General features: G+C 35.7%; 2 long non-coding RNA genes across 2 annotated transcripts; both read right to left on the reverse strand.

The window, feature by feature from the left end:
• Positions 13,125-13,936, reverse strand: LOC110262858. The gene is made up of 2 exons (XR_002347871.1): positions 13,801-13,936; positions 13,125-13,442 (listed from the first exon to the last, which is right to left on the reverse strand). It is a non-coding gene; the product is annotated as an uncharacterized LOC110262858 (long non-coding RNA).
• LOC110262859 lies at positions 14,317-15,033 on the reverse strand. Its single transcript, XR_002347872.1, has 3 exons — positions 14,933-15,033; positions 14,663-14,746; positions 14,317-14,388 (listed from the first exon to the last, which is right to left on the reverse strand). It is a non-coding gene; the product is annotated as an uncharacterized LOC110262859 (long non-coding RNA).

Genomic DNA, 15,106 nt, shown 5'->3' on the forward strand with positions numbered 1-15,106 from the left:
ATATTTCTGGACTTTACTATGAGTTGTGTGTTTTTCTGTAATTTCAGGTATTTTTCTGGCTGAAATTGAAGGAGCTGAGCAAAAATCTGATTTAGGCTGAAAAAGGACTGCTGATGTTGTTGGATTCTGACCTCCCTGCACTCAAAGTGGAATTTCTTGAGCTACAGAACTCGAAATGGCATGCTTTCAATTGCGTTGGAAAGTAGACATCCAGGGCTTTCCAGCAATATATAATAGTCCATACTTTGCACAAGGATAGATGACGTAAACGGGCGTTCAACGCCAGTTCTCTGCCCAATTCTGGCGTCCAGCGCCAGAAAAGGATCAAAAGCTAGAGTTGAACACCCAAACTGGCATAAAAACTGGCGTTCAACTCCACAAATGGCCTCTACACGTGAATTGCTTAAGTCTCAGCCCAGCACACACCAAGTGGGCCCCAGAAGTGGATCTCTGCATCATCCATCATAGTCTACTCATATTTTGTAACCCTAGGCTACTAGTTTAGTATTTAAACAACTTTTAGAGACTTATTTTGGATCTCATGACATTTTTAGAAAAAAACTTTGTATTCTCTGATGGCATGAGTCTCTAAACCCCATTGTTGGGGGTGAGGAGCTCTGCTGTGTCTCGATGAATTAATGCAAGTATTTCTGTTTTCCATTCAAACACGCTTGTTCCTATCTAAGATGTTCATTCGCGCTTAACTGTGATGAAGGTGATGACCCACTGATAAACATAATTGACTTCCTGACTAAGATTTACAAAATAACCATAGATTGCTTCAATCCAACAATCTCTGTGGGATTCGACCCTTACTCACGTAAGGTATTACTTGGACGACCCAGTGCACTTGCTGGTTAGTGGTACGAGTTGTGAAAAGTGTGATTCACAATTCGTGCACCAATAATCAAATGATTTATGCATGCATTCATTGGCTTTATTAATTAATGCCAATGTATTAACGTTAAAGCAATTTGCTTTAATAATGTATTACATGCATTCTTCCATTGGCTTTAATTAATAATGCCAATTACTTAGTAATGCATTCATTTCATTCATTCATCATTAATAATTAAATGCATGCATGCATAAATAACGCATGATAATTCATGATAGCATGTTTATTAATTATTAATTCATGATAATGCATGCAAAAGCATTAATGCATGATAATTCATGATACTAATGCCAAGGCTTCATGAAAGCGTGGCCTAAGGTTCCAAAGCGTGCTCAATCTTCAAAGCGTGCCCAAAATTCTTCTTTTCTTCTTTTTAGCTTATTTTGTGCTTTTTTTTTTTTTGCTTCTTTTTCTTCTTATTTCCTACAAAGTTTATAAAATCAAAAGATCAAAGAAATATACTTTTAAGCACAAAAGAATGCAATATTTAAGCATTAATCATCAATTTCTTGTATGAAAAAGCATAGAAAAATATGACATGATGACATGTCATCACAACACCAAACTTAAACCTTGCTTGTCCCCAAGCAAGAAAAGAATCATGCAATAGAGATTGACAATCCAAGGTAAGAAGAATAGCAACTCAATGTTCATGGTTGGCTAGTTTTCTATGCATGCCACAATCACAAAAGAAATGTAAATGATTGATGCTTCTATCTAGCTCAATTCATGACATCTTTTCCTTATATTTCTTCCTTGAAACAAGCTTTTAATTTTCTTATTAGCTTCTCATTTTGGGTGCTTTACCCCATGACTTAATAATAAAGCTATGATTCTAAATGCTTTGTTTTCAAGTATTACCACTTGATACATAAGCACCACAAGCATTGAATTAGAGGACTTAATTAAGCTCATTTATTTCTTTTCTTGACTCTCTAATCATTGATGCTCAGAACCTTGAGCTTTGAGGGAGTGCTTTTGCACTTGAGCCTAGCCTTGACTTCTAAGTGTTTTGTTTTCAAACTTTTTGCCTAATAAAATAACACCACAGGTACTTAACAAGTCAATTGTCATTGGTACTCAGAGCCTTCAGGTTTCTCATTCTTTCCCTTTTTCTTTTCTTGCCTTAACTTGCAATTGCTTCTTCAAGGTTTTCATGATTTCAAAAAGATTTCACAAGAATATCCTAGATGAAAACTTCAATTAAATAAAATCCAATTCAATTGAGCAACAATTAACCATACTAGCCTTCCAATACTTGTATGCACATGCTAAGTTTTTCTTTAATTCCTTGTTTGTTTATGATCATGATGCTTTATTGCTTAGAACTTACAAAATTCAAGTTGGTAGTCATAATGGCATAGCAACATGTTACAGATAAAAATTCAGGCTATGCTTATTCATACACACATGTATACAGAGAAGATAAAGACACTCATGCAATTTACAGTGCTAGAAGTAATTAGGAGGAGAAAGGAGCGTTACCACCTTATGGTCTATCTTTCTTGTTGTTGTCTTTTTCCTCTTATTCTTCCCTTTCCCTTGCCAAACTCAGAATGCTTGCTCATCCTCAAGCAACAATTAGAACAATGGCTATGGGCTAAGATGGATCATTAATGTCTTACACAAAGAAATGTTAGCAGTACATGTGTTTTAGCAAGCAAAATTAGGAATAACCATCAAGGCACAGGAAACAGAGACATTGTGATTGCAAAAATAAGATGGTGTGCATGATACATTGCATAAAGATATAAGTGGCACACCAAACTTAGTGTGACATTTTCACTTAGAATTGATGCAAGTATACAATATAGATTGGAAATAAATTTTGTTGCATAGCAACATCAAACTTAGAATGCAACCATATGTCAATTTATTTGAATTAAAACTAAGCAAATGAAACTGTTATATGTTGAGTACAATCACCAAGCCAAGAATCTGTCATGAATAAGGATCTCTTGGTGATGTATTAACAAAAACAGTTAATAGAAGAAAGCATTAAAAACAAGGAAATGACTAAACCAAAGAGAAAACTAAAATTGTCTAACTAAAAGAAAGATAACACTGCAAAGGGCATTATGATTATGCAGACAAGTGGTGTTGCTTAATGAATTGCATAGAGAATTAAGTGGCATACCAAACTTTGAATCTTAGTGTGACACTTTCATTTTTGATGCAATCATCTAGAAAAATTTGAAAACAAATTGTTACAGGGCAACACCAAACTTAGAATGTAATCATATGCCAATTTATTGAAATTTAAACGAAGCAGACAGAGAAAATAGACAAAGCAAAGGAATAAAATGTTACCTAAGGTTGGGTTGCCTCCCAACAAGCGCTCTTTTAGTGTCATTAGCTTGACATGTTGTTCTTCAATTTTTTCCTCTTCTTTTAGTTTGTTAAGAGGAATGACCTCAAGGGGGGGAGAATATTCAGCTATTGTTCCCTGTCTTGGTCTCTCCTCAGCAAGCTTCCTTTTGTTGATGGCTTGATTGAGCTTGCTTACTGGATCAGGGGTGGGATTGGTGCTCTTGTTAGTTTCCTTCACTTCATGGTTATCAGTACTTGGTGGTTGTGTGATGGTTGGAGCATTATCTTCATCAAAAGCCTTTTGAGTTGGTGGTTCAATGAGCCCTTCATCCCTGTACTTCTCTGCTTCACTTGAGTGTGAATTCTCTTGATTGACTTCCTCACTTTCTTGTTCTTCCACTTCCTCTTTTGCACCCAACATTTGACTTAATAGCACTTTCAATGAGGAGGTTTGTTGTTCTTCCCAAGATCTCTTCATCTCCTCTTCATATCTTTCAATCACAGATTCAAGTGTTGAGAGTTTTTGGTTCAGAGGAGTTTGTGAGGGTGGTGAATGTTCATGTTCCTTTGTCATCTCAAGTGGCTTCTGTAGATATATAGTCTTGGGTTCAACTACCTCCACAACCTCCTCCTCCATTGAAATTTCACCTGATACAGTAGCCTCTTTATCTTGCTCTTCTACTTTCTCCTTCACATCCACCCAGTGGTCCTCATCTTCCTTGCTTAGCAATTCTTTGTTTTTCCTTGCTTGCTCCAAATATCCATCCATCTTATTGCAGAGGGTTTCTTGTTCTTTTCAAGAGTCTATGGATATTTATAGGTATTGTTCAAATGCTAGCTCAAGGGATGAAGGTTGAGAGAAATTTTATGGGCATGGATGTGTTGTGGTGATGTTTTGAGGGGCATGGAATGAATTTTGTGAATTGTGGAATGAATTTTGTGGTTGGTATGGATCATGGAGGAAACTTTGTGTTGAGGCAAAATCAAGTAATGAAGAATTTTCAAATGAAGAACAGGGAGGTGAGGTTGGACAAGTTTGCATAATGAATTGAAGGTTTGCTCAAGTGATGATGGCTCTTGATAAGTGGAGTATGAACTATCATATGCTTTCTGGTTTTGGTCCTCCCATCCACAATGTGAATCATTGTAGAATTCATCACAGTATGGATCATCTTGTGGCATTGGTGGACAATTTTACATGAATTTATTGAAAGCATAATCAAGAGATGATGTCTCCTACTGAGTATCATATGCAGTAATAGAATTCCCTTCCTAGCCATAGTTAGTGTTAGTATCATAACAGTATGACTTACTTTGTGGCTCCGGGAGGAAATTCCTTTCACTTGATTGTTCACACTCTTGTTGACATGTCCAGATACCATGAGGGTAATGAAACAAATCATCTTGTGGTTCTAGATCATATCTTATGTGAATTACTTCATCATCTATCATTTCTTGGTGATATTCCCAGCCATCATAATGACTTGAATTATTTTGTGGTGTGGAAAATATCCCATATGATTCTCTTGCTCATCTTGTGTTTCTGAGACATATCTCCATGGATTGGAGTGCTCAGGATTTGTAATTTATTGGTGATATTCCCAACCACCATTAGAATAGTCAATTGGTGATGGTGGGTGATATCCCAAAAAATTTGTTTGATCACAAGATGAGTTGAACTCCATTTGAATTTTGTAAAACACAACACCAAGGAGAATTCAAATTCATATCTCAGAGAAGAATTTCTTAGTGAGGCAATAACTCAAACACCATGGTCTCAATTTAAAACAGAAAACAAAAACAAAGAAAATGCTTAATCTAGACTTCTTACCCACTTAATCATTGTCGATCTAAATCAATCCCCGGCAAAGGCGCCAAAAACTTGATGAGACAAAAACTTGATAGGTGAAAATTAAATTTCCACATAAACTCACCGGCAACTGTACCGGGTTGCATCAAGTAGTAATAACTTACTTAGAGTGAGGTCGATCCCACAGGGATTGATGGATCAAGCAACTTTAGTGTGGTGATTAGTTTAGTTAAGCTAACATTGGTGAATTGGATGAAATTGAAGCAACAGAATGTAAATTTGCAGAAATTGTAAAGTGCAGAAAGTAAATGGCAGAAACATAAAAAGCAAGGAATGTAAATTGAATCAAATGTAAATCAGCAGAATGTAGATTTGATAGAATCTTAAAGAGCAAGAAATATAAATTGCATCAAATGTAAAGGGGGCTGGGTGCTGAAAATTAAAGAAAGCAGTAAATTAGAACTTAGAATACTTGCAGAAAATTTAAATTTCAGGAAGAGTAAATCAGATCACAGTAAGCTCAAATAAACAATTATAGAAAGTGAAATTGCAGAAGAAAATTGTAGCAGAAAAGGAAATTGTAGCAGAGAAGGAAATTGAAACTTGCATAAGCCAAATTGAATTGAATTCAATACTTGAAAATGTAAAAGTGCAGAAAAATAAAAGTGTATCAAAGAGAGATTTCTATTCTATCCTACTCCTACTCCTATTGCTCTCTAGCAGAGCCAGCCTCCCTAATGAAATGAAATTGATGCCTTTATATAGGCTTTACAAAATGAAAGTGAAATTGAAATTGAAAACAAATTACAAATGAAATTCCTAATCTAGCTTCTCTGTGTGCCTTTGAGTCATGTTAATGGGCTTTGCTTGCCTTGGATTTGAATGAGAGTGGGTCAGGAGTGGCTTGGTTCAAGTGAGTTAGGGTGCATTGGAGCCTTCCAGTGGAGCACTCAGTTTGCTTAAATGAACGCTACGTTCACTTGCTCCAAGCATGCTTCCTCACGTGCTTCTTTGGTGGGCATTTCTTCATTAGCGTTACATTAGTGAACACTACGTTCACTCACCCAATGCTGCCCCTTGTGTCTTTGATGCGCAGCATCATTTGGTGTGCTTATTCCCTTGCCTAGCTTGAAAGTCACGAAAAAGGTAACTTTAGTGAACGCTACATTTGCTTCTTTGAACTCTAGCCAAGTGTATTTTTTTGGCCTTAAAGATGCCTATCATTTATGCTTCAATTTCATTCCAAATATAAATTGTTATATATCGTTGGAAAGCTCTGAATGTCAGCTTTCCAACGCAACTGGAAGCGCATCAATTGGACATCTGTAGCTCAAGTTATGGCCCTTTGAAGAAGGCATGGTTATGTTGTCAAGTTAACTTTAGTGAACGCTCAGTTAAAATTTTGAGTGCTGATTGTGAACATGGAGCACGCTTTCTTGATTTATTTATGGGCCACACTTTTAAAAGCGTGGCCTAAGGCTCCAAAGTGTGCCTCAACTCTAAAATGTGCCCAAAATTCATCTTTTCTTCTTTTTAGCTTATTTTGTGCTTTTTTGCTTCTTTTTCTTCTTATTTCCTACAATGTTTATAAAATCAAAAGATCAAAGAAATATACCATTTAAGCACAAAATAATGCAATATTTAAACACTAATCATCAATTTCTTGTATGAAAAAGCATAGAAAAACATGACATGATGACATGTCATCACAACACCAAACTTAAACCTTGCTTGTCCCCAAGCAAGAAAAGAATCATGCAATAGAGATTGACAATCCAAGGTAAGAAAAATAGCAACTCAATATTCATGGTTGGCTAGTTTTCTATACATGCCACAATCACAAAAGAAATGTAAATGATTGATGCTTCTATCTAGCTCAATTTATGAAATCTTTTCCTTATATTTCTTCCTTGAAACAAGCTTTTGATTTTCTTATTAACTTCTCCTTTTGGGTGTTTTGCCCCATGAGTTCATAAAACAAAGCTATAATTCTAAATGATTTGTTTTCACGTATTAACACTTAATACATAAACACCACAAGCATTTAATTAGAGGATTTCATTAAGCTCATTTGTTTCTTTCTTGACTCTCTAATCATTGATGCTCAAAACCTTGAGCTTTGAGGGAGTGCTTTTGCACTTGAGCCTAGCCTTGACTTCTAAGTATTTTGTTTTCAAACTTTTTGCTTGATACATAAACACCACAAGCACTTAACAATTAAATTGTCATTGGTACTCAGAGCCTTCAGCTTTTTCATTCTTTCCCTTTTTCTTTTCTTGCCTTATTTGCATTTACTTCTTTCAAGTTTTTCATGATTTCAAAAATTTCATGAAATGTGCTATATGAAAACTTCAATTAAATACATTCAAATGCAATTGAGTAATAATTAATCATTCTAGCCTTCCAATACTTGTATGCACATGCTAAGTTCTTCTTTAATTCCTTGTTTGTTTATGATCATGATACTTTTGATGAGAGGATAATTTATACGCTTTTTGGCATTGTTTTTAGTATGTTTTTAGTAGGATCTAGTTACTTTTAGGGATGTTTTTATTAGTTCTTATGATAAATTCACATTTCTGGACTTCACTATGAGTTTGTGTATTTTTCTGTGATTTCAGGTATTTTCTGGCTGAAATTGAGGGACTTGAGCAAAAATCAGATTCAGAGGTTGAAGAAGGACTGCTGAGGCTGTTGGATTCTGACCTCCCTGCACTCAAAGTGGATTTTCTGGAGCTACAGAACTAAAAATGGCGCGTTTCCAATTGCGTTGGAAAGTAGACATCCAGGGCTTTCCAGAAATATATAATAGTCCATACTTTGGCCGAGTTTAGATGACGCAAAAGGGTGTTGAACGCCAGTGCTATGCTGCAGTCTGGAGTTAAACGCCAGAAACAAGTCACGAACCAGAGTTGAACGCCAGAAACACGTTACAAACTGGCGTTCAACTCCAAGAATGACCTCTCCACGTGTAAACTTCAAGCTCAGCCCAAGCACATACCAAGTGGGCTCCGGAAGTGGATTTATGCATCAATTACTTACTTCTGTAAACCCTAGTAACTAGTTTAGTATAAATAGAACTTTTTACTATTGTATTAGACATCTTTGGAATCATCCTGGATTGTATTTTTGATCCTGTGATCATGTTTTGGGGGCTGGCCTCTCGGCCATGCCTGAACCTTCATCACTTATGTATTTTCAATGGTAGAGTTTCTACACTCCATAGATTAAGGTGTGGAGCTCTGCTGTTCCTCATGAATTAATGCAAAGTACTACTGTTTTTCTATTCAATTCAACTTATTCCGCTTCTAAGATATTCATTCGCACTTCAATATGAATGTGATGAGCGTGACAATCATCACCATTCCCCTACGAACACGTGCCTGACAACCACTTCCGTTCCACCTTAGATTGAATGAGTATCTCTTAGATCTCTTAATCAGAATCTTCGTGGTATAAGCTAGATTGATGGCGGCATTCATGAGTGTCCGGAAAGTCTAAACCTTGTCTGTGGTATTCCGAGTAGGATTCAGGGATTGAATGACTATGACGAACTTCAAACTCGCGAGTGTTGGGCGTAGTGACAGACGCAAAAGGAGGGTGAATCCTATTCTAGTATGATCGAGAACCTCAGATGATTAGCCGTGCTGTGACAGAGCATTTGGACCTTTTTCACAAGAGGATGGGATGTAGCCATGGACAACGGTGATTCCCTTACAGAAAGCTTGCCATGGAAAGGAGTAACCTCAGAGTAACAATTTCGCATACCAAGTTTTTGGCGCCGTTGTCGGGGATTGTTCGAGTTTGGACAACTGACGGTTCATCGTGTTGCTCAGATTGGGTAATTTTCTTCTTATTTTATTTTCAAAAATTTTTCAAAAATATTTTTTTCTTTTTCGTTTTTCCCAATTAATATTCGAAAAAAAATATTTTCAAAAAAATAAAATATATTTTTCTTCAGAATTTTTAAGAATGAATTCTAGAGTTTCATGAAGCATGTGAAGCCTGGCTGGCTGTAAAGCCAGGTCTAATTCTTTTGGATAGGGGCTTCCAACCATCAGCATAGAGGCAAGTTAATTTGAATATCAGCTGTTGCATGCCTGATTTATATCCTAAAGCTGACTGGCTATTAAGCCATGTCCAACCCTTTGATTGGAGCTTTGGGCTAATATTGAAAGATTCCTGGAATTCTTCTTAAAGATTTTAGAATTCTTATTTTCTTTTTCACATTAATTTTCGAAAAATCCAAAAAAAAATCATAAAAATCAAAAATATTTTATGTTTCTTGTTTGAGTCTTGAGTCAATTTTTAAGTTTGGTGTCAATTGCATTTTTTCAAAAAATTTTATGCATTTTTCGAAAATTCATGCATTCATAGTGTTCTTCATGATCTTCAAGTTGTTCCTGGCCAGTCTTCTTGTTTGATCTTGATGTTTTCTTGTTTTGTGTCTTTTCTTGTTTTTCATGTGCATTTTTGCATTCATAGTGTCTGAACATGAAAGATTTCTAAGTTTGGTGTCTTGCATGTTTTCTTTGCATTGAAAATTTTTCAAAAATATGTTCTTGATGTTCATCATGATCTTCAAAGTGTTCTTGGTGTTCATCTTGACATTCATAGCATTCTTGCATGCATTCATTGTTTTGATACATAACTTTCATGCATTGAGTCTTTTTCATGTTTTTCTCTTTCATCATTGAAAATTCAAAAATAAAAAAAAATATCTTTCCCTTTTTCACTCATAAATTTCGAAAATTTGAGTTGACTTTTTCAAAACTTTTTAAAAATTTAGTTGTTTCTTATGAGTCAAATCAAATTTTCAATTAAAAAAAAATCTTATCTTTTTCAAAATCTTTTTCAAAAATCAAATCTTTTTCATTTTTCTTATTTATTTTCGAAAACTTTAAAAATATTTTTCAAAAATCTTTTTCCTAATTTCATCTCATAATTTTCGAAAATATCCTCAACAATTAATGTTTTGATTCAAAAATTTCAAGTTTGTTACTTACTTGTTAAGAAAGATTCAAACATTAAGTTCTAGAATCATATCTTGTGATTTCTTGTGAATCTAGTCATTAATTGTGATTTTTAAAAATCAAATCTTTTTCAAAACTAATTTCAATCATATCTTTTCAAAAAGATCTTTTTATTTTATCTTTTTCAAAATCATATCCTTTTAATCATATCTTTTTTAAACATATCTTTTTTCAAAAATTTGATTTTAAAATATCTTTTCTAACTTCTTATCTTCTTATCTTTTCAAAATTGATTTTCAAAATTTGTTTCAACTAACTAATTAACTTTTTGTTTGTTTCTTATCTCTTTCAAAACTACCTAACTAACTCTCTCTCTCTCTAATTTTCAAAAATCTCTTCCCTCTTTTTCAAAAATTCTTTTTAATTAATTAATTGTTTCAATTTTTAATTTTAATTTGCTTTCATTCCTAATTTTCGAAAATCACTAACCCCTTTTCAAAATTTTATTTTCGAAAACTTCTCTGTCTCTTATCTTCTTCTATTTATTTATTCATTTACTAACACTTCTCTTCATCTCAATTCACTGCCCTTATCCTCACCCTTGTGTTTGGATTATCCATTCTTCTTCACTCTTATTCCCTTTCTTATTCTACTAACAACAAGGGAACCTCTATACTGTGATAAAAAGGATCCCTATTATTATTATTTTTCTGTTCCCTCTTTTACATATGAGCAGGAGCAAGGACAAGAACATTCTTGTTGAAGCAGACCCTGAACCTGAAAGAACTCTGAAGAGGAAACTAAGAGAAGCTAAAATACAACCTCAGAGATAACTTTACAGAAATTTTCAAACAGGAAGAGGAGATGGCAGCCAAAATTATAATAATGCAAGGAGGATGCTTGGTGACTTTACTGCACCTAATTCCAATTTACATGGAAGAAGCATCTCTGTTCAAACCTTCAGACAGAAAGAAGGTGAATCCCTCTATGAAGCTTGGGAGAGATACAAGCAACTGACCAAAAAGTGTCCTTCTGACATGCTTTCAGAATGGAGCATCATGGATATATTCTATGATGGTCTGTCTGAATTAGCTAAGATGTCATTAGATACTTCTGCAGGTGGATCCATTCACCTAAAGAAAACACCTGCAGAAGCTCAAGAACTCATTGACATGGTTGCTAATAACCAGTTCATGTACACTTCTGAGAGGAATCTTGTGAGTAATGGGACACCTCAGAAGAAGGGAGTTCTTGAAACTGATACTCTGAATGCCATATTGGCCTAGAATAAAATATTGACTTAGCAATTCAATATGATTTCTCAGAGTCTGAATGGAATGCAAGCTGCATCCAACAGTACTCAAGAGGCATCTTCTGAAGAAGAAGCTTATGATCCTGAGGACCCTACAATAGCAGAGGTGAATTACATGGGTGAACCATATGAAAACACCTATAATCCCTCATAGAGAAATCACCCAAATCTCTCATGGAAGGATCAACAAAAGCCTCAACAAGGCTTTAATAATGGTGGAAGAAACAGGTTTAGCAATAGCAAGCCTTTTCCATCATCCACTCAGCAACAGATAGAGAACTCTGAACAAAATACCTTTAATTTAGCAAACTTAGTCTCTGATCTATCTAAGGCCACTGTGAGTTTCATGAATAAAACAAGATCCTCCATTAGAAATTTGGAAGCACAAGTGGGCTAGCTGAGTAAAAGAATCACTGAAACCCCTCCTAGTACTCTCCCAAGCAATACAGAAGAAAATCCAAAAGGAGAGTGCAAGGCCATTGACATAGTCACCATGACCGAACCTGTAAGGCAGGTTAAGGACATGAATCCCAGTGAGGAAGACCTCCTGGGACGTCCAGTGTTCAATAAGGAGTTTCCCTCTGAGGAACTAAAGGAATCTGAGGCTCATCTAGAGACCATAGAGATTCCATTGAACCTCCTTACGCCTTTCATGAGCTCTGATGAGTATTCTTCTTCTGAAGAGAATGAGGATGTTACTGAAGAGCAAGTTGCCAAGTTCCTTGGTGCAATCATGAAGCTGAATGCCAATTTATTTGGTAATGAGACTTGGGAGATGAACCTCCCCTGTTCACCAATGAACTAAATGCATTGGATCAACTGAGATTGCCTCAGAAGAAATAGGATCCTAGAAAGTTCCTAATACCTTGTACCATAGGCACCATGACCTTTGAGAAGGCTCTATGTGACCTTGGGTCAGGAATAAACCTCATGCCACTCTCTGTAATGGAGAAACTGGGAATCTTTGAGGTGCAAGCTGCTAGAATCTCATTAGAGATGGCAGACAATTCCATAAAACAGGCTTATGGACAAGTAGAGGACATGTTAGTAAAGGTTGAAGACCTTTACATCCCTGCTAATTTCATAATCCTAGATACTGGGAAGGATAAGGATGAATCCATCATCCTTGGAAGACCCTTCCTAGCCACAGCAAGAGCTATGATAGATGTTAACAGTGGTGAATTAGTCCTTCAATTGAATGGGGACTCCCTTGTGTTTACAACTCAAGGTTATCCTTCTGTAAACATGGAAAAGAGGCACAGTAAGCTTCTCTCAAAACAGAGTCAACCAGAGCCCCACAGTCAAACTCTAAGTTTCGTGTTGGGAGGCCACACACTACAAGAAAATAGCCCTATTGCCATGCTTTTAAAGCGTGGCGAAAAGTTGAAAAAGGGTGGCGATAGCTTTTCGCCACGCTTTTTGAGCTACCGCCACGCTTTTGAAAGGGTGGCCTATCAAAGGGTGGCGGTTGCTCTATCGCCACGCTTTTGGTGACCTATCACCACGTTTTATTATTTGCCACGCTTTCGCAGATTGCCCCGCTTAAAAAGCGTGGCCATATGCGAGAGATACAGCCACGCTTTTAAAGCATGGCCATAGAGAGATACGGCCACGCTTTAGCAGGAGATACGGCCACGCTTTTAAAGCATGGCGATAGCGGGAGATACGGCCACGCTTTTAAAGCGTGGCGATAGAGAGATACAGCCACGCTTTAAAAGCGTGGCGATAGCCTTGTCAAATTTTAAAAAAAAAAATCTTTTTTTTTATTTTCAATCTTTTTTTATTACCAAACCTATAAATATAGTATGCAATTTTTATTACAAGATAAATTAAACAGTAATTAGTGACAATTTTTGGTATAATTATTTTATACATTAATCCTTATACAAAACTTTCCAGGTTTTTTCAGTAACAAAAAACCCTTCAACCTCCTATCCAGCCGAAATTCACTAACTAAGCAAAACGCATGTATAATTACAAAAGCAATGAAAAATTAATAGCAGTTCTGGGGTCTCAAGATCACATCAAGGTCCCTCATTTTCTGTATTTTATATTTTTCTTACAACCTTGTGCCCAACAAGTACATAACCGAGCTCAATATCCCCCTCTCAGAATGATTCCCAGCAATGTTTGGTGGAGCTGAAAAAAATAACACCAACATCAACAAAATGATTTCATTTCCTTTTCACAGAACATAATAATGAAAATGCTAACAATCACCGACCAAAGACATAACAATGAAGAAACAAGGAATAACCCCATTAGCAAGCAAGCTCAGTGCTTTTTTTCCTTTTGCAAAAAAGAAACAAAAAAAAGGCAAAAGGAACTATTGAATTACCATGCAAAAGGGAGAAAGAAATCTAACCAATTGGCAATGCAGGATGCAATGCAAGTAGGTAGAGATCAAATTTCAGGAAACAATTTAAGCGGAAATTAGGTATACTCGTCATGTTAATACGAGAAGGTTCCAAAACTCGACAGACAGAATCAGAATTACCTCTTGAATGGTTTTCTTTAGATCAAAAGTATCTTTCACTCGAGCATCCAAGATGGCCCATGTATCATGGAAGTCTAACAAGAAACAAACGAAAGATGTATTAAGAAATGTCTTCACTTGTTACAACACCACATCAGAGCCACAAACAACTTGTTATCCATCTAAATATAAGATACTATATTGATGCAGTGAGGTGGGGTGGGGCATAAAAAAATAAATTCCATTGTTTTCCCCCTTATTACATACTTTATCAAGATACTACTCAAATTCATTGCCATGAGAAAATTGGCTACTATAACAGGCTCAGTTCAAGAAAATAAGGAGAGTTTGAGAGAATGGACAATTGAACCCAGTTAATATTTTCTCATCCACCAGCATTGCCCTCTGCTTAAAACTAGTTGGAACATTCACTGGTTGAGTCACTATAAACCAAATTTTCAATTTTTTTTATTAAAAAATATTGGTTTTCTAACATTTTCGTTTAAATAAAAAGATAAAAGAGCAAGAATGAAAACAGAACCGTACCTCATCAAAGACACCGGTGGGACTGTCCTCATAGCTGGCTAGAAAGAAGCAACCAAAATGTTTCTGTATCAAGTAATAATTAATGCAGCCTCTGTTTAATTTCAAAGTTTAACATAATTTACAAGTCCTATCAAAATTCAAAAGATTTTAGAATGATTTTACCAGTCTTGAAAATTAACCAAACAAAAATATCCCTGAGTTCACGTCAGCAACAGTTAGTCTTCTAAACTGACGACATTTCTTGGATTCAATATTTACAAATTGCCTAAAGACTCAAACCCATAAAAGAATTGCTGCATTTATAATCTAAAGAGAGAAATTACAATATTGGACCTACCCAAAAGCTTCAGCCAATCTGAATTCTCTTGGAATGTATCTTCTAGCTTTCTCTACCTTCACAAGATGGAGTTAATACAAGGCACTCATAAACAAAGAAACAGAACAGTTAATGAAAGAAACAATTCCCAATTCCCACAAATTAAAGTTGAACATACATAAACAACACTTAGAGAAAGATTCATTGACTAAAACCATGATAAATTTGACAAAATCGAAAGTAAAAACAAATACTTAGAAATGGGAAAATTGGATAAAAAGGAAAACATACCACATTCAACAGAGAAGCAACAGTTTTTAGGTGTCCAACAGCCACATAACCCAGCGCTAAGACATCCAGAATTGCAGCTTCTTGAATGCCTTTTGAGCCGGCATTCATCCGATCTTTGACCACTTCAGAATTTGCGTTAAGTAGGTCAAGAGCATCATCTCTTTTTCCCTCAAC

This window comes from Arachis ipaensis, chromosome B05 (genome assembly GCF_000816755.2).
Source record: "Arachis ipaensis cultivar K30076 chromosome B05, Araip1.1, whole genome shotgun sequence".
Lineage (NCBI taxonomy): Eukaryota > Viridiplantae > Streptophyta > Magnoliopsida > Fabales > Fabaceae > Arachis > Arachis ipaensis.